The sequence below is a fragment of the Octodon degus genome, unplaced genomic scaffold (genome assembly GCF_000260255.1).
Source record: "Octodon degus isolate 3935 unplaced genomic scaffold, OctDeg1.0 scaffold00040, whole genome shotgun sequence".
NCBI lineage: Eukaryota > Metazoa > Chordata > Mammalia > Rodentia > Octodontidae > Octodon > Octodon degus.
The window spans coordinates 6964733-6979768 of record NW_004524616.1 but is presented as its reverse complement, the minus strand read 5'-3'; the positions used below and the strand labels follow the sequence as shown (position 1 = coordinate 6979768).

Here is a 15036-nt window from a genome sequence, read left to right as displayed (position 1 = left end):
TGTGATTTCCAGTTTCCTCAGTGCTAGTGTCTTCTGCAGTTGTACTGGGTGGACTCGGGACCTGAGACTGCATTTTGTTCCTTCTCTTTGTCATTTTGTATACCACTGTCTTATGACCTTTGGTGTAGAGCTTAGATAGAGTTATTACCTTAGCACCAGGTCCAGATCTATGAAGTTCAGATTCCTCCAGGTGGGTGTTGCTTGGATCTGGCTGCTGTGCTCCACTTCTTTCTGTTGCAGCTGTTAGAGTTGAACCCTTTGTGTCACTCTGGCAAGATGTTCTGCTCCTGAATCAACTGGATGGGTCTTGCCTCTAGCTTCTTTACAGGGAGTTCTGCTAAAGGGTTCTGTGCTGGGCCTGTGCTCTGGGTCTGTTCAGGATCCCGCGGCCTCAGTTGTCTCACTCACTCCCCAGGCCTACGCTCCTGGTCTATTCAGGATCCGGAGGGCCCCAGGTATCTCACTCACTCGCCAGGCCTGCTCTCTGGTTCTATTCAGGATCCCATGGCCTGGGTCTTCTCACTCACTCAGCGGGCCTGCGCTCTGAGTCTATTCAGGATCCCGCGGCCTCAGTTGTCTCACTCACTTTCCAGGCCTGTGCTCCTGGTCTATTCAGGATCTGGAGGGCCCCAGGTCGTCTCACTCACTTGCAGGGCCTGCGCTCTGGGTCTATTCAGGATCCCGTGGCCTGGGTCATCTCCTAGGTTTCTAAAATTACAAGTTTTTCACAAAAAAAAATTTGTGTTTTCATTTTTCTGCATTTACAGTGTTACTTCTTTTTATCTTAGCACAGTTACTTAAACTGAAATTCAATGTTTCAATCAATTCAATGTCTGTCTTCTTTCTGATTTTTAATTTAAATATTATAGTACTTCTTCGCTTGAAAATTATATTGTTGTTTTATGTTTTTTTAAATGTTAAGTATCCTTTAAATCATATACAATTTAGTTCCATAGAGATACTATAAACACATACTGCATTGTAGTAAATGCCTTAAAGCATCTGATTGAATTCTATTAATTTTCTCCATTTGTTAATGGAATTCATTATGTTACCATTTGTTTTGGCAGTTTGTTCTTGAATTTCTGGAGTAAGAATTGGCAGATCATAGGTTTTCACAAATGTGAAAAATCATAAAATGCATGTAATAAATCATAACAAAGAGAAACTCTGTGCATGTAAATAATGTGGGATAGCACTTGCTGTGATGAGTGTTCATAAAATACATGAAAGAAGTCACACTGTAGAGAAACCCTATGCATGTAAGCAAAGTGGGAAAGCATTCACTGCATTAAATTAGAGTAAAATACATGAAAGAAATCAAACTGGTTAGAAACAATATGCATGTGGGAAAGTCGGGAAGCTTTCAATACACTGAGTATTGTAAAATACATAAAAGAAATCACACTGATGAGAAACCCTATGCATGTAAACAATGTAGGAATGCATCAGCCAACAATAATTTTAAAATGCATCAAAGAGTGCACAGTTGCAAAATGCAGCATACACGTAAGCAATGTGGAAAAACATTCAGCGAACAGAGTGTACCTGTCTAAGTCACAAAAAAAATCTCACATTGGGGAGAAACCATATATTTGTAAGCAATGTGGGAAAGGATTTGCTACACATAATTATTGCCTAATACATGAAAGAGTTCATGCTATGGAGAAATCTTATGTTTGTAAGTATTGTGGGAAGTGATTCAATACACACAATTGTTACCTAAGACATAAAAGAACTCACAATGGGTAGAATTGTATTGTGTGAAATGTGAGAAGGCTTACTATACATGAACTCACACAGATGAATAACTCTATGCAAGCAAAATACTTGAGAAAAAGCTTTTTAGTGAGTCCTCATGTGCCTAGATCTAGCACTAATTTGGAAACTATATAATCAATGTGAACACAGTATTCAGTGAATAGATTTATCAACTACAAGAAGTCACACAGGTGAGTGTCCATTTATGTTTAAACCTAATGTGGAAATTCCTCATGTAGTAAAGACCTACATAAATTTAACGAAAATTTTGATATCAATGTTCTTTCATAAATTTTCCAGAAAATATACTCCCATATGAAGATACCATAGAATGTTTTCTTGGTTTATACTTTAGTCAGTCACTTGCAAATGTCTAAATTATGCATCTATAGTCTTTATTATAAAAATATTGACACAATATTTTGTGGAAGTCATTGACTTTAAACAATCTATACTCTGTTCTAATTAAACAAGGTAAATTGAAATGTATTTGTTACTTACATGAAGGCTTATTTTGATTTTGTTTTTAATATTGGGAGATATACATACTAAGCAGTGCTTTTATTCCTGCTTTTGATGGCTAAGTTTCTTACTACCTTTGATTTTGATTATGTATATAATTCGTATTCTGTATAAAATTTTGTTCTCTTTTCTTTTCTTTTTTTTTTTTTTTTTGTCTTTTTGAGACAGGGTCTTGCTATGCACTTCAGGCTGGCCTTGAGCTCACTTTGTAGCCCAGGCTAGTGTTGAACTTGAAATGATCATCCAGGCTCAGCCTCCTGAGTGCTGTAATTACAGGCATGCACCACCATGCCTGGCAGGAAAGACAAATTTTTGAATTTGATATTGTATATGTATATATATTAGGAGGCATGTGAACACATGCTTTAGAAAAGTTCATTTGTTTAAACAAATTATACATTAGCAAAGGTTTTATTTTTAAAATAGTGGGTATTTTTCTTATTCTAACAAGAGACCTATATATATCAAAATAATTATATCATGTACCTAACTTCTCCTATTTTGCTTTCATGTTGGTGTCAATATTATGATTTATATAAGCTTCTTAATGTTACCATTTTGCTTTTCTTGTTTCTATTGATATGACTTCTAATTTTGTAATAATTTCACTATCAGTTGTACCAAAAAAATAAATCATAGTGCTGGGTCTGAAAAAAAAAGTGAAGAATTTCTAGGGCCTAGGATGCCTTCATGGGCCTGGATCAGTTAAATGGCACTGGAATTATTTGATCCTTATTGATTAAGTTTGAAATTAGTGAAACTAATGATCTTCATGCCTCTGAAAATGATGCATTTTATTTTCTTTTAATTTTGTGGACAAAAAGTAAAATAGAATAATAATAGAAGAATAACAATAGTAAATACATCCTCCTTTTTTGTTTTGTTTTGTCAGAGATGGGTGTTCCATTGCAATTAGAGAAACTTTATTTGGAGAAGTTTTTAAAGAACATTTTCACACTTGTTGCCAGTCCAAAGACTGTATGTACTTGAATTCAAAATAACCCAATATAGTCCAGTAGCCCATAATGGTAGTGAATTATCAGCACAACTGGCAAAAGTCCACAGTTGTTGTCTTGAGCCTTTTACAGCTCAGCATATTAATATGGCATTACTTTTTATACCTTGTGGTTACACTTTTCTACTGGATGGCTAAGACCAACTTAGGGCAAGACCTATATAACTAAAAATGTAACTTTTGCTATCTGACAAGTTCAGTCAAACAAAAGGTGGGGATATTAATAAAGGACCATTTTGTTGTGAAAAATATATATGTATATACAAGATAGGATAGATATACAGATACTTTCTATTAGTTCACTGAGAGGAAATGTTTGTACTAATATTGTTTAGACAAGTTATCATGTCTGCATCTTGTCCTCTGAATAACTACTATGAAGACAACAATATGCAACGTATTAATTTTTGTAACTGTCCCACTAACCTGTTTTGAAACTATTTCATTGCTATTTTATCTATTTTTCATTAAAATGAATAAAGATAAAGGAAAAAACAATGGTAAATATATTACATATTGTCATCTTCAAAATAGATACTCAGTACAAGAAATGGGCATAAAAAATCTCCAATCATCAATAATAGCACAAACCTTCCTTTCCAATTAAAAAGACAGTAATTGTATAGCTAACTTGCATTTTTCTCTCTTTTTCCTTCCTTCTTTCCATTTTTCCACATCCTATTTCCTTTTTCTTTTTAAACAATTTATTCCCATTTCACGAAATGGTCCATTTTCTAACGACCTTCCAGGCATATCTCTGATAATTGATCCACTCAACCCAAAGGAACAGTAATTTTAGGGTCCACTGGACTTTATGGAACATGTCAGCATCACATTTACCAATTATTTAAAAATTTTAAAACATAATATTAAATCCTACCCTTCTTTTTTGTTTATCTCTACTCTTTTTTTTCCTCTCACTCATTTCTTCAGATGTTCCTGAAGCTTACTTTGTTTATCACAAGAAAACTGATTATTCAGTTACCATGTTGAGGCTTTCATCAACTCCTACAATAGACTGCCATAAAATGAACAAATTGTCACTTGGGCCCAGAAATGCACCCCTACTGGGAAGTCTGCGCATGGTAGATTTGTTAATGCTTGACTAGTAACACGATACTGACCTGAAGCTGCATGGTGACTCACCTGAGGATTGTTGCCAACAGCATAAGAGGAGAACTGGAGGGAATGACGGTGTACTGTTCAGTCTCCTGGAAAAGTTTTCCACACTGTTATGAACACTGATATGAACTCAGCTGTTCTCACCACCAGAGGAGCTCAGGTCATGGCTGTTACTGAGGGAGGCTGTGGTTCTTTGCAGGGTAGCTGTGGTTCTTACCTTGAGCACTGCATCCTGCCTCCACTGCAGACCTCTCAGGCTTCTGACCCAGATCCTTCATCCCATAGAAACAGACATTCTGAATTCTACCACTGGCCTTTGGGCCTTTCCAATGCAGAACCTTGATACAGAATTGCATGAGACATTGTCATGGGCTTTATGCATCCAACAGGACTCAGAGAAGACACTTCCATTACCTCTCATCTTTGGCTGGACTTGTGCAGATGAATGCCATAGGATCCAGGCCCTCAGCTCAATTCTTTAGGTCTGTAGTGCTTGGACAAATCTCTTCTGCATTTTGCTCTTGGGTGACTATTATAAAATATCATAATATATATTTATAATATTAATATTTATAAATTTTATGTCCTGTATTAAATCTGTTCCCTTGCAAACCCTGACTAAAGCATTATGTATGCTATGAAGGTATGACAATTAGAGAACCTTCCAGAAATTTGCAGATATTAAGACAGTTAATTTTATCACCCTTTATAACAGCAAATCCAAGCTTTGCAGGCCTACACTTTGTGATGAAACCACCAAAATTTTTCTTCTCATGGGACATGACAGTATTGTTTATATAGGGAAGTTCACAAAAAATATAAAATTAATAGCTCATATTGCACCAACTGCTTTAAGTACTCTATACTTATCAACTTATAACCTGACGGACATATGTAAGTATAGATTATTATCTCTACTCAAGTTTTGCAAGTGAAGAATTTATAAAATATTCATTTGGAAAATAATTTGAATGAGGAGTCAAATCTGGCAGTCTGTCTTGAGAGTCTCCATTCTTTTGTCATTATATTATACTATCTTTGTAAAAATAACAACTAAGAGATTTATCAATATTTAAAAGGTTTTTTTTTTTAAGTTCCAGGAATTGAACTCAGAGCCTTGCACATGCCAACCAGGCACTCATGCCACTGAGTTATATCCCCAGCCCCAATATTTAAAATTGTTGGAAAGTTTCCTTTGCATTAATTTTTAATAAGTGAAATCACACCAAAGTCTGTTTTTAAAAAACTGTAATAAACAATTCCTTTTAAAAAAAAATTACCAAGAACATTACAGAATTACTGCAGAGCCCTAGGAACAATCTAGTAAGTCACTAAATTTTTTCAAGTCTTCACTTCAGATGCTGCTACTTCTAGCTTTTGACCACTGAGCTTTATTTTCAAACAGGCTCCTACTAAGTTACCCAGGCTGGCCTTGAATGTGTAATCCTCCTGCCTCAGCCTCCTGAGCAGCTAGGACTGCAGAAGTGCCCCAGTTTCTAGTCTTGTTTTTCCCATGGCACTAGGGATTGCATTGTGTGCCCTTTTTTAAAATTTAAGACAGGTCTCACTCAGTCACTAAACTGCCCACGCCCAACTCCAACCCGCAGGCCTCTGCCCTCAGCCTCCCAGAAGGCTGGGATTAGAGACGTGCCCGCTCCAAACTGCACGCACCTGTTAGTACGAGTAACCCAGACTTAACATGTTTATTTAGGTTTTTCATCAGGAAATTTAAAGTTACTGATCAGATTGTGGGATAACTCAGTTAAAAGTTCACCAGGTGAGAGTTTTGTTTCACCCTGTTATACTCTAATTGAGGGATCTGTTGAGCTCTGGCTGGTAAAATTAAATAATAGGTCTATGAACCAATTATCTACACACAAGCACAAACTAAAGCGAGGGATAAGCACCATGGGTAAGAGGTGATAACACAGGAGCACTACCAGCAAAAGGAGCGACGCTTGTCTCGCGGCCTACAATGCAGCCAGGGGCAAAAGGACAAACACAAGTCCATAACAGGCAAAGAAGAGCCTGGAGCGCAGAGGTCGGAGAGAAGTCCTGTGTGCTGAAGGGTGCAGAGGCTCCGTGCAGCGGCAGGTGGCACCCAGGCTAGAGCAGCAGCATGTGTGTGTCAGTGGGGGTTGGAAGGGACACAGCAGTGCAGACTCCTCAGAAGAGAGCAGGGGGGCACTCGGTTAAAGGGCCAGGATCTCGTAGGGGACAGCACAAAGGAGAGGATAACCCCAGCCAACAGGAGGGCAAGGCGTTCCCCAGGCCCAGGCTCCACAGGCCGCCTGTGGAGGTGCACAGCCAGGTCATTGCAGGTCTCTCCTCTGACCCCCGGGATGCTCATCCCCTGGAATCCAATCCATGATTCATGAGCAAGAAACTTCCTCTAATGGAAACTGCTCCAGAGAAGCAAAACGAAACACAAGCAAGCAAGAGGCAGAGCTCAAAAAGAAATCAGAGTAAACCATGACCCTTCACCATGCACCATGTCCCAGTACTCAGGTCCACCATTCCTGAGCTGACTCGTTCCCAAGGGGTGTCGCAACCTTCAGCAATCACCTCCTCCTACACCCTCCTCAAGACGGACACACAAACAGCACACAAATATAAACTAGCACAAATAAAAATCACCATCACTGAGGAGCGTACTGAAACATTACCACTCTAACCTGGCTTCTCTTATTCTTTTTTTGACCAAGTTACAAAACATTTACACCCTGTCTCACTCTTGAACCACAACAAACATCATTGAATTAGAGTTTTCTTCTTGAGGTAGTTCAGTCTTCAAACAGCAAATCTTTTTGAGCTGCCACAGCGGGGCAGTTACCATAAAAGACCTACAGACCCGTTATTGCCTCCATCTCACTATCGTCAGTTTTTCCCTCACATCATAAACATCTAACAAGTCAAAACACAAAAATAAAGTCATGTAAAAAAAAAAAATCTGCGTCATCCTACTGACTCTAAACTGTGCTAACGACAAAACACTTAACTCGGGCTACCAAAGCTACTGGCATTTTGTAATGTACTCAAGGAATTAACAGCTCATAAAAATAAGGAAGACACTGTAGGAGCGAACATAAAACCCGCCTCCTATCCCTCACACAGTGTTTCCTGGATGCAGGTCCACAGAGCAGACGTTCATTCGGCAGAGCTGTGTCTGGGGCGGCTGCCGACCTGGGCGCTCACGTCTGCTTCAGAGGCTCAGGGGTGTTGGCAGAGGCCTGCTTGAGATAGGACAACGAGCCCTGCAGGATTTCTACGTGGTTTTTGTGCTGCTCGTTGATGTCCTACAGCACCTGCTGCCAATGTCTCAGCTTTGTCAGATGCTTCTGGACCAGCGCGTCTTTCCGCTGCAGTTCACTCTTTCGTTTTGAGACGTCCTCGGTGATAACTTCCTCTGGTTTCTGGACAGACAACTGCAATCTTTTTGTAGAAAAAAACACGCTGTCTGTCTTGCAATATCCAGGAACTTCTGGATACACTGATCAGCACCAGCTCGAATTTCTTCCTGTCAGTGCCATTGACGTAATCCTGACTCGTTAGAGAAGCAAAGCAAGCCTCAAATGATGACTCTATCCCATCCACCAAGGCACTGTTGGTACTTCTCAGGGCCCCAGGCATTGCTTGAAGAACCAAGGCCTGGCTTGGGAGTCCCAGCGGGCCACCTGAGAGCCAAGGAAGATTACTGGAGAACACGCTGCCCAGCGGAGCCGCCTTGTCTGGAGTCCAAAATCTTTAATAAAAACATCAACACACCAGAAATACAATCCCACATCAGAAATGCTTAGTAACTTCACAGAAAAGGCAGGCAAGAGAAAATATATACAGGCCTAGGCTTCTGGAAATACAGCAAAATTTGATTTTCCAGGCCACAGTAAGCAAGATAACATGGGTTAAGAAATTATCTCCATTAGTACAATTCTGTTATTTTTATTTTCCTATAGTCCTTATGTATCATATTGATATTCCTGTATTTTTCCTTACAAATTATGCCCTTAATATATCACTATTTTTCTTGTGTTAACTTAAAAATATGGATCCTGAAAGTTCATAAAAAGAAATGTTATTTCTCTAGTTAGAAAGACAGAAGAATTAAAATCTATTTGTCCTTTATTCATTCTCTCATACATTGAATTGGTATGTATTGGGCATGCACATTCTGGTCTTGAGCTTGGTACTATAAGTACAGCTGTGCACAAGGTCCCTCTTCTCATGAAGTTTACATTCTACTGGCAGAGACAGCAATAAAATAAGATAGTCAAGATAGTGCAATATACAGATAATTATCAGTAAGAAAATTAAAGCACAATAAAGATATAGAGAAGAAATTGCTCTAGGGAAAGTGCAGAGGAAGGGACATCAAGTAAAAACCCTACAAATGAGGAGGAAGGCTCATAATGACCTGGGCAGAAGAACAAATGAAAATGAATTCTCTGGACTAGTGCAGCTCACCTAGGACAGCCTGAAGACAACTCCATGGTTGACATTGAGAAAGAGGAGTAATGGTAGGTGATGAGGGGGTTCTTGTTGTTGGGGGACTTGTGAGATACAGTATAGATACGAGTTTCATTCTAAATGTATTGCTGAAGAGTTTTGGTCACAACTGAAGTTTGATTAGTTTTGAATAAAGTTTCTGTGTAAAGACAGAATGATAGGAGACATTTGAGGGGGAAAAAATCTACTGCCAGTATCAGGTTTGACTTATTGCAAACAACAGATGTGAGGAGAAGGGTAGATTCATAATCTGTTGGAAAGTAGAAAATATAGTACCTCGTGATTGATTGAGTACAAGCTGGGAGTTTAAGAAGGATCCTTCTCAGTCTGTGAAAAAGAAACAGCAGCAGTCTAAACTCAGACTATAACTATTACAGAATTTAAACAAAAGTAACCAGGCAGACCAGATAGCTCAGTGAACCAAAGTGTCTTCTTAGGAAGTCACAGGGCTGGTGTTTGTGGGAGAGCTTCTGGCTTCCCTACACCAGTGGACCTCGCCAGACCAAAACCCAAGCATTCTGCATGATTGAGACCCTCTGCCACACCTTGAGGACCTCTCCACCACTCCCCAGAGCCCCCATCCCCAAGTCTGCCAGGTAAGTGAGAACTTTGATGAAGATCTGGATCTGGCCCCTGGATCCAGCTCAAGTCCAGGCCTGGCTACTGTGTGGGAGAGCTACTGTGCTTCCCTGTGCCCAGTGGGCCAGGGACACAAGAGAGGGGCACCACAGGTTCACTGTTGTGCCAAAGGGGCAAAACAGGTTCTTTTCCAAGGGCTGCAGCAGAAAGGACCTGAACAAAACAGCTAGACCCAGGGCAGGAATAACTAGACAAACTCAAACTTAATAGATCTGCACCAGAATTTCACTAGGTGCTAAGGTTATAATTGTAACACAGCTCTACACTAAAGGTCAGAGAACACTGCAATCTGAAATGACAAAAGGAAGGAGTAAAATGCAATGTCAGGTCTTGAGCCCACCTAGAGCAAGTGCAGAGGACACTAGATTAGCTGAAATGTATGAATTAATAGTGTCAGAAGTAAAGAAACAACAGCAGAAAGTTATAGAGAAATTCAGAGAAGAATTAATTTCTGAAGTAAAAAAAGAAATCTCTGAAATCATAGCACTGAAGTAAAAAATCAAATACAGAAATATATGGAGGAAACCCAATCTGAAAAAAGCTCTTCAGTAGAATTAATAACTGCTTCTAAAAAAAGACATTGATAAAAAAATACAGAAGATTATAAAAATGAAGCATCCTTGAATGAGTAATACAGGAAAGAAATAGGTCGCATGAAGTAGAGTCAAAGAGATATAGAGGAACTTAAAATCTCAATTGCAATCCAGAAAAACTGTTTGAGTGAAAGTTAAGGTAGATTTTCAGATCTTGAAGATGTCAAGGCAGCTAGAGAAAAGGTGAGAAAATATCTCTTCAAAACAACTAGGATGCAGGAAAAAGTAATTCATTAACTACAAGAAGATGCAAAAATGTGAGACTAATAGGCATCAATGAGAAAGAAGGAGTCAATACAAATGATATAAAAAGAATATGGGCACAAGTAATAGTGGAAAACTTCCCAAATATGAGGAAACAATCAGACATTTAGGTAACCAAAGAATAAAGAATGCCAAATAACTTCAACCCAATTAGAAACACACAATGAGATATAATTAGAAACACACAATGAGTAATCCAGCACAAGAGTAATTTACAGAAAGGCATTAAAGAAGCAGATAACATTCAAAGGAAAACCAATCAGAATTATGGCCGACTTCTCTTAACGAACCATGAAGGCAAGAAGAGCATGGAGTAGAATACTTCAAGTCCCCTATGAAAACAAATTCCAGCCCAGACTACTATACCCTGCAAAACTCTTTCAAGTTTGATACAGAAGTAAAATACTTCCATGACAAACAACAACTAAAGAATTTCTTTAGTAGTCTTTGTAGGGTTGCCTTGATGACAAAGGCAACCCTACAAAGACTACTGAAAGATGTTGTAGAGAGGGTCAAAATGATCAGAACTCCATGAATTAAAACATAAGAAACCCACTAATAGGGCAAACAATTAAAAACAGGACAAAAAGGAGTAAACAAAAGCAGGTAAATAACATGTCCATCATAAGTTAACAAATCTCAGTTAAAACCATCAGTGTAAATGCACTCAATTCACCAATTAAGAGAAATAACTGGCACAGTGGATTAGGAAATAAAATCCAACAATATGCTGTATACAAGAAACACACTTAACTCATCAAGAAATTTATAGGCTAAAAGCGAAAGGAAGGAAAACAATACTACATGGCCCAGAACCTCAGAAAAAAGCAGGGTAGCAATCTTGTACTTAGACAGTCTCAACTTCAAGACAAGAATGATAAAAGAAATAAAGAAGGCCACTGTATACTGGTTAGTGGATAAATTCAAGAGGAAGAGGAAACACTCATAAATATCTGTGCACCAAACATGGGAGCACAAAACTATTTAAGACAAATCTCAATGGACATGAAAAATCTAATACCCAGTACCACAATCTTAACAGGAGATCTTAACACCCCTTCATCCCAAAAAGATAGGTCAACCAGACAAAAAATTAGAAAAGAAGTAACAGAACTAAACCAGAGTTTGGAACAAATGGACTTGGTGAACATATACACAGTGTTCCACCCAAACACAGCTAAATTCACATTTTTTCAGCTGCACAGGGATCATTTTCTAAAATAGACCACATACTAGTCAACAGGTCATGCTAAAGTACATACAAGAAACCAGAAATTTCCTATGCGTATTGTCTGACCACAAAGCAATGAAACTGGAAATAAATAACAAAAGAAATAAGAAAAAAAAAACCTAAATACATTAAAATCAAACAACAACCTACTCAGCAATCTATGGGGCACAGATAAAATTAAAGAAATTCAACAATAACTACAATTCAATGAAAATTCAACTACAACTCATCGGAATTTATTTTATGCAATGACAGCAGTTCTCAGAGGAAAATTTACAGCTGTGAACTCACACATTAAGAAAACAGAATGGGAACAAATCAACACTCTAATGCTGCACATGCAACATCTAGAAAAGGAAGAGCAAACCAAACCCAGAGCCCAAAGACGGGAAGAAATCATAAAGATTAGAGCAGAAATTAATGCAATTGAGACAAAGAAAACAGTTCAAAGAATTAATGAATCAAAAAGCTGGTTCTTTTAAAAACTAAATAAAATTGATAAGCCCCAAGCCAACCTCATCAAAAAGAAGGGGGAAAAATCAAACAGAAGGAATAAGGAATAAAAAGTGTGTAATCACTAAAATCCCAGTGGAAATTCAGAAGACTATCAATAGCTACTTTGAGAATCTTTACTGACACAGAAGAGAAGACACAGATGAAATGGACAGATTCCTGGAAAGGTAGAAATTACCAAAACTGAATCAAGAAGGTATAACAATTCTCAATAACCCAATAGTAGCCAATGAAATACAAAATGTAATAAAAAGTCTGCCGACAAAGAGAAGTGCAGGTCCTCATGGATTCATAGCTGAATTCTATAAGATATTTACAAAAGATATAATCCATACACTCCTAAAGCTCTTCAATGAAATTGAAAAGGAAGCTATCCTCCCAAAATCATTCTTGAAGGCAAGTATTATACTGTTACCAAAACCAGGGAAAGACGCAACTAAAAAAAAAGAACTACAGGCCAATCTCCATCATGAATATAGATGCAAAAATCCTCAATGAAATCCTAGCATATAGAATAGAGCAAATCATCAAGAACATCATACACCATGTCCAGGTAGGATTCACCACAGGGATGCAAAGATGGTTCATTATTAGAAAATCTATAAATGTAATACACTATATCAATAGAGTGATATCTAAAAACCACATGATCATCTCAATTGATGCAGAAAAGGCTTTGACAAAGTCCAACACTCATTCATGTTCAAAGTTCTACAGAAAAGTGGAATAGATAGTCTCTACTTCAATTTGATAAAAGCTATCTATGACAACCCAATAGCCAATATAATTCTAAGTGGGAAAAAACTGAAATATTTTACTCTCATATATGGTACAAGACTAGGATGCCCTCTATCACCACTCCTATTCAATATAGTTCTGGAATCATTAGCTAGAGCCATTAGACAAGAGGGTGAAGTAAAAGGAATAAGAATAGGTAAAGAAGAACTTAAATTATCATTATTTGCAGAATACATGATACTTTACTTGGAAGACCCAAAAAACTCCACTAAGAAGCTTCTAGAATTGATACACAAATTCGGTAGCATAGCAGGAAGGAAAATCAATACCCAAAAGTCATTAGCATTCCTATACACAGATAACAAACACATTGAGAGGGAAATGAGAGAAACAATACTTTTTACAACAGTAGTACAGAAAATGAAATACCCTGGAATTTATCTGACTAAAGAAGTCAAAGCATTTTTCACACAAAATTACACTACTCTGAAAAAAAGATATCATAGAGGATTTCAGAAAATGGAAAGATATTCCCTTTTCCTGGATAGGAAGAACCAACATCATGAAGATCACCACACTCCCAAAATTGTTGCACAGATTTCAAGCAATCCCTATCAAACTACCACCAGCATATCTCCCAGACCTAGAGAAATCATTCCTACCATTTATTTGGAACCAGAAAAGACCTAGAATAGCAAAGGCAATCCTGGACAACAAAGACAAGCAGGAGGAATTTCAATTTCTGACTTGAAATTATAGTACAAAGCTACTGTGATAAAATCACCTTGGTATTGGCAACAAAATAGACATTGGGATCAGTGGATTAAATTAGAAGACGCAGACGACTCTATGAATACAGTCAGCCATCTAATCTTTGCCAAAGGATCCAAACATGCTTACTGGAAGAAAGAGAGCCTCTTTAACAAATGGTGCTAGAAAATCTGGTTCTCTACATGATGAAAACTACAACTTGACCCAGGTCTATCGCCATGCACTAAACTAAAGTCAAAATGGATTAAAGATCTAAACATTAAAACAGAAACACTAAATCTCCTGAAAGTGAAAGTAGGAGGAACTCTTGAAGACATAAGGGTAGGCAAAGTTCATGAACAAAAATTAAGTCTCACTGGTAACACTTAAAAGAATTAACAACTGGGACAAACTCTTATTGAGAAGTTTTCACCATCAAAAGAAATTACTAACAAAGTGAATAGACAGCCCACAAATTTGGAAAAAAATCCTGACTAATAAGCACTCAGACAAATGTCTGCTCTATAGAATTTATAAAGAACTATATACCATTGGAGTCCCAAAATTTAAAGACCCAATACAGAAATGGGCATCCAAGATGAACACAAACTTCTCAGAGGATGAAATTTAAGAAGCAAATAAATAAACAAACAAAAAAAAGCTCTGCATCACTAGCCATCAGTGAAATGCAAATTAAAATAAGACTTAGATACTATCTCACCTCAGAAAGAATAGCTATCATAAAGAAATCAAACAACAACAAATGTTGGAGAGGCTGTGGGGAAAAGAGAACCCTTCTCCACTGCTGGTGGGAATGTAGACTGGTGCAACTATTACGAAAATCAGTGTGAAGACTCCTTAAAAACCTTGTTCTGGAAATCTCATTCAAGTCAGTGATGCCCCTACTGGGAATTTCCCCAGAGAAACTGAAAACATCATATAATAGTGATATATGTGTACCTATATTTATAGCAATACAATTTGTGGTAACCAAATCTTGGAAACAACCAAGATTCCTGCCACATGAGGAAAGGTTGGAAAAATGTGATATTTTTATACAATGGAGTATTACAGAGCTATAAAGAATAATAAACTTGAAGCCTTTATATTTAAGTGGATGTCTCTTGATAATATACTCATAAGTGAAATAAGCCAGACCCACATGTATAAATATCATAGAGTTTCCCTAGTATAGGAACTCAAAAGAAGAAACACATTTAAAAGTTATAACACAATTAAAAGGAAAGTGAGAACTTGAGGATTGAACAATGAGGAGAGGGCAAGAGAAAAGCTGAGAACATGACAGGGGCAAAGCTATACATTTACATGCACAAGATGGGCAAGGCAATGATCCTGAGAAACATCAGCAGGTTTTTAAACTAGCA

The 15036-nt window shown here is 37.7% G+C and overlaps 1 pseudogene; it reads right to left on the bottom strand.

The window, feature by feature from the left end:
* Positions 1-7611: 7611 nt before the first annotated feature.
* Positions 7612-8907, bottom strand: LOC101574357 (annotated as a pseudogene).
* Positions 8908-15036: the final 6129 nt, after the last annotated feature.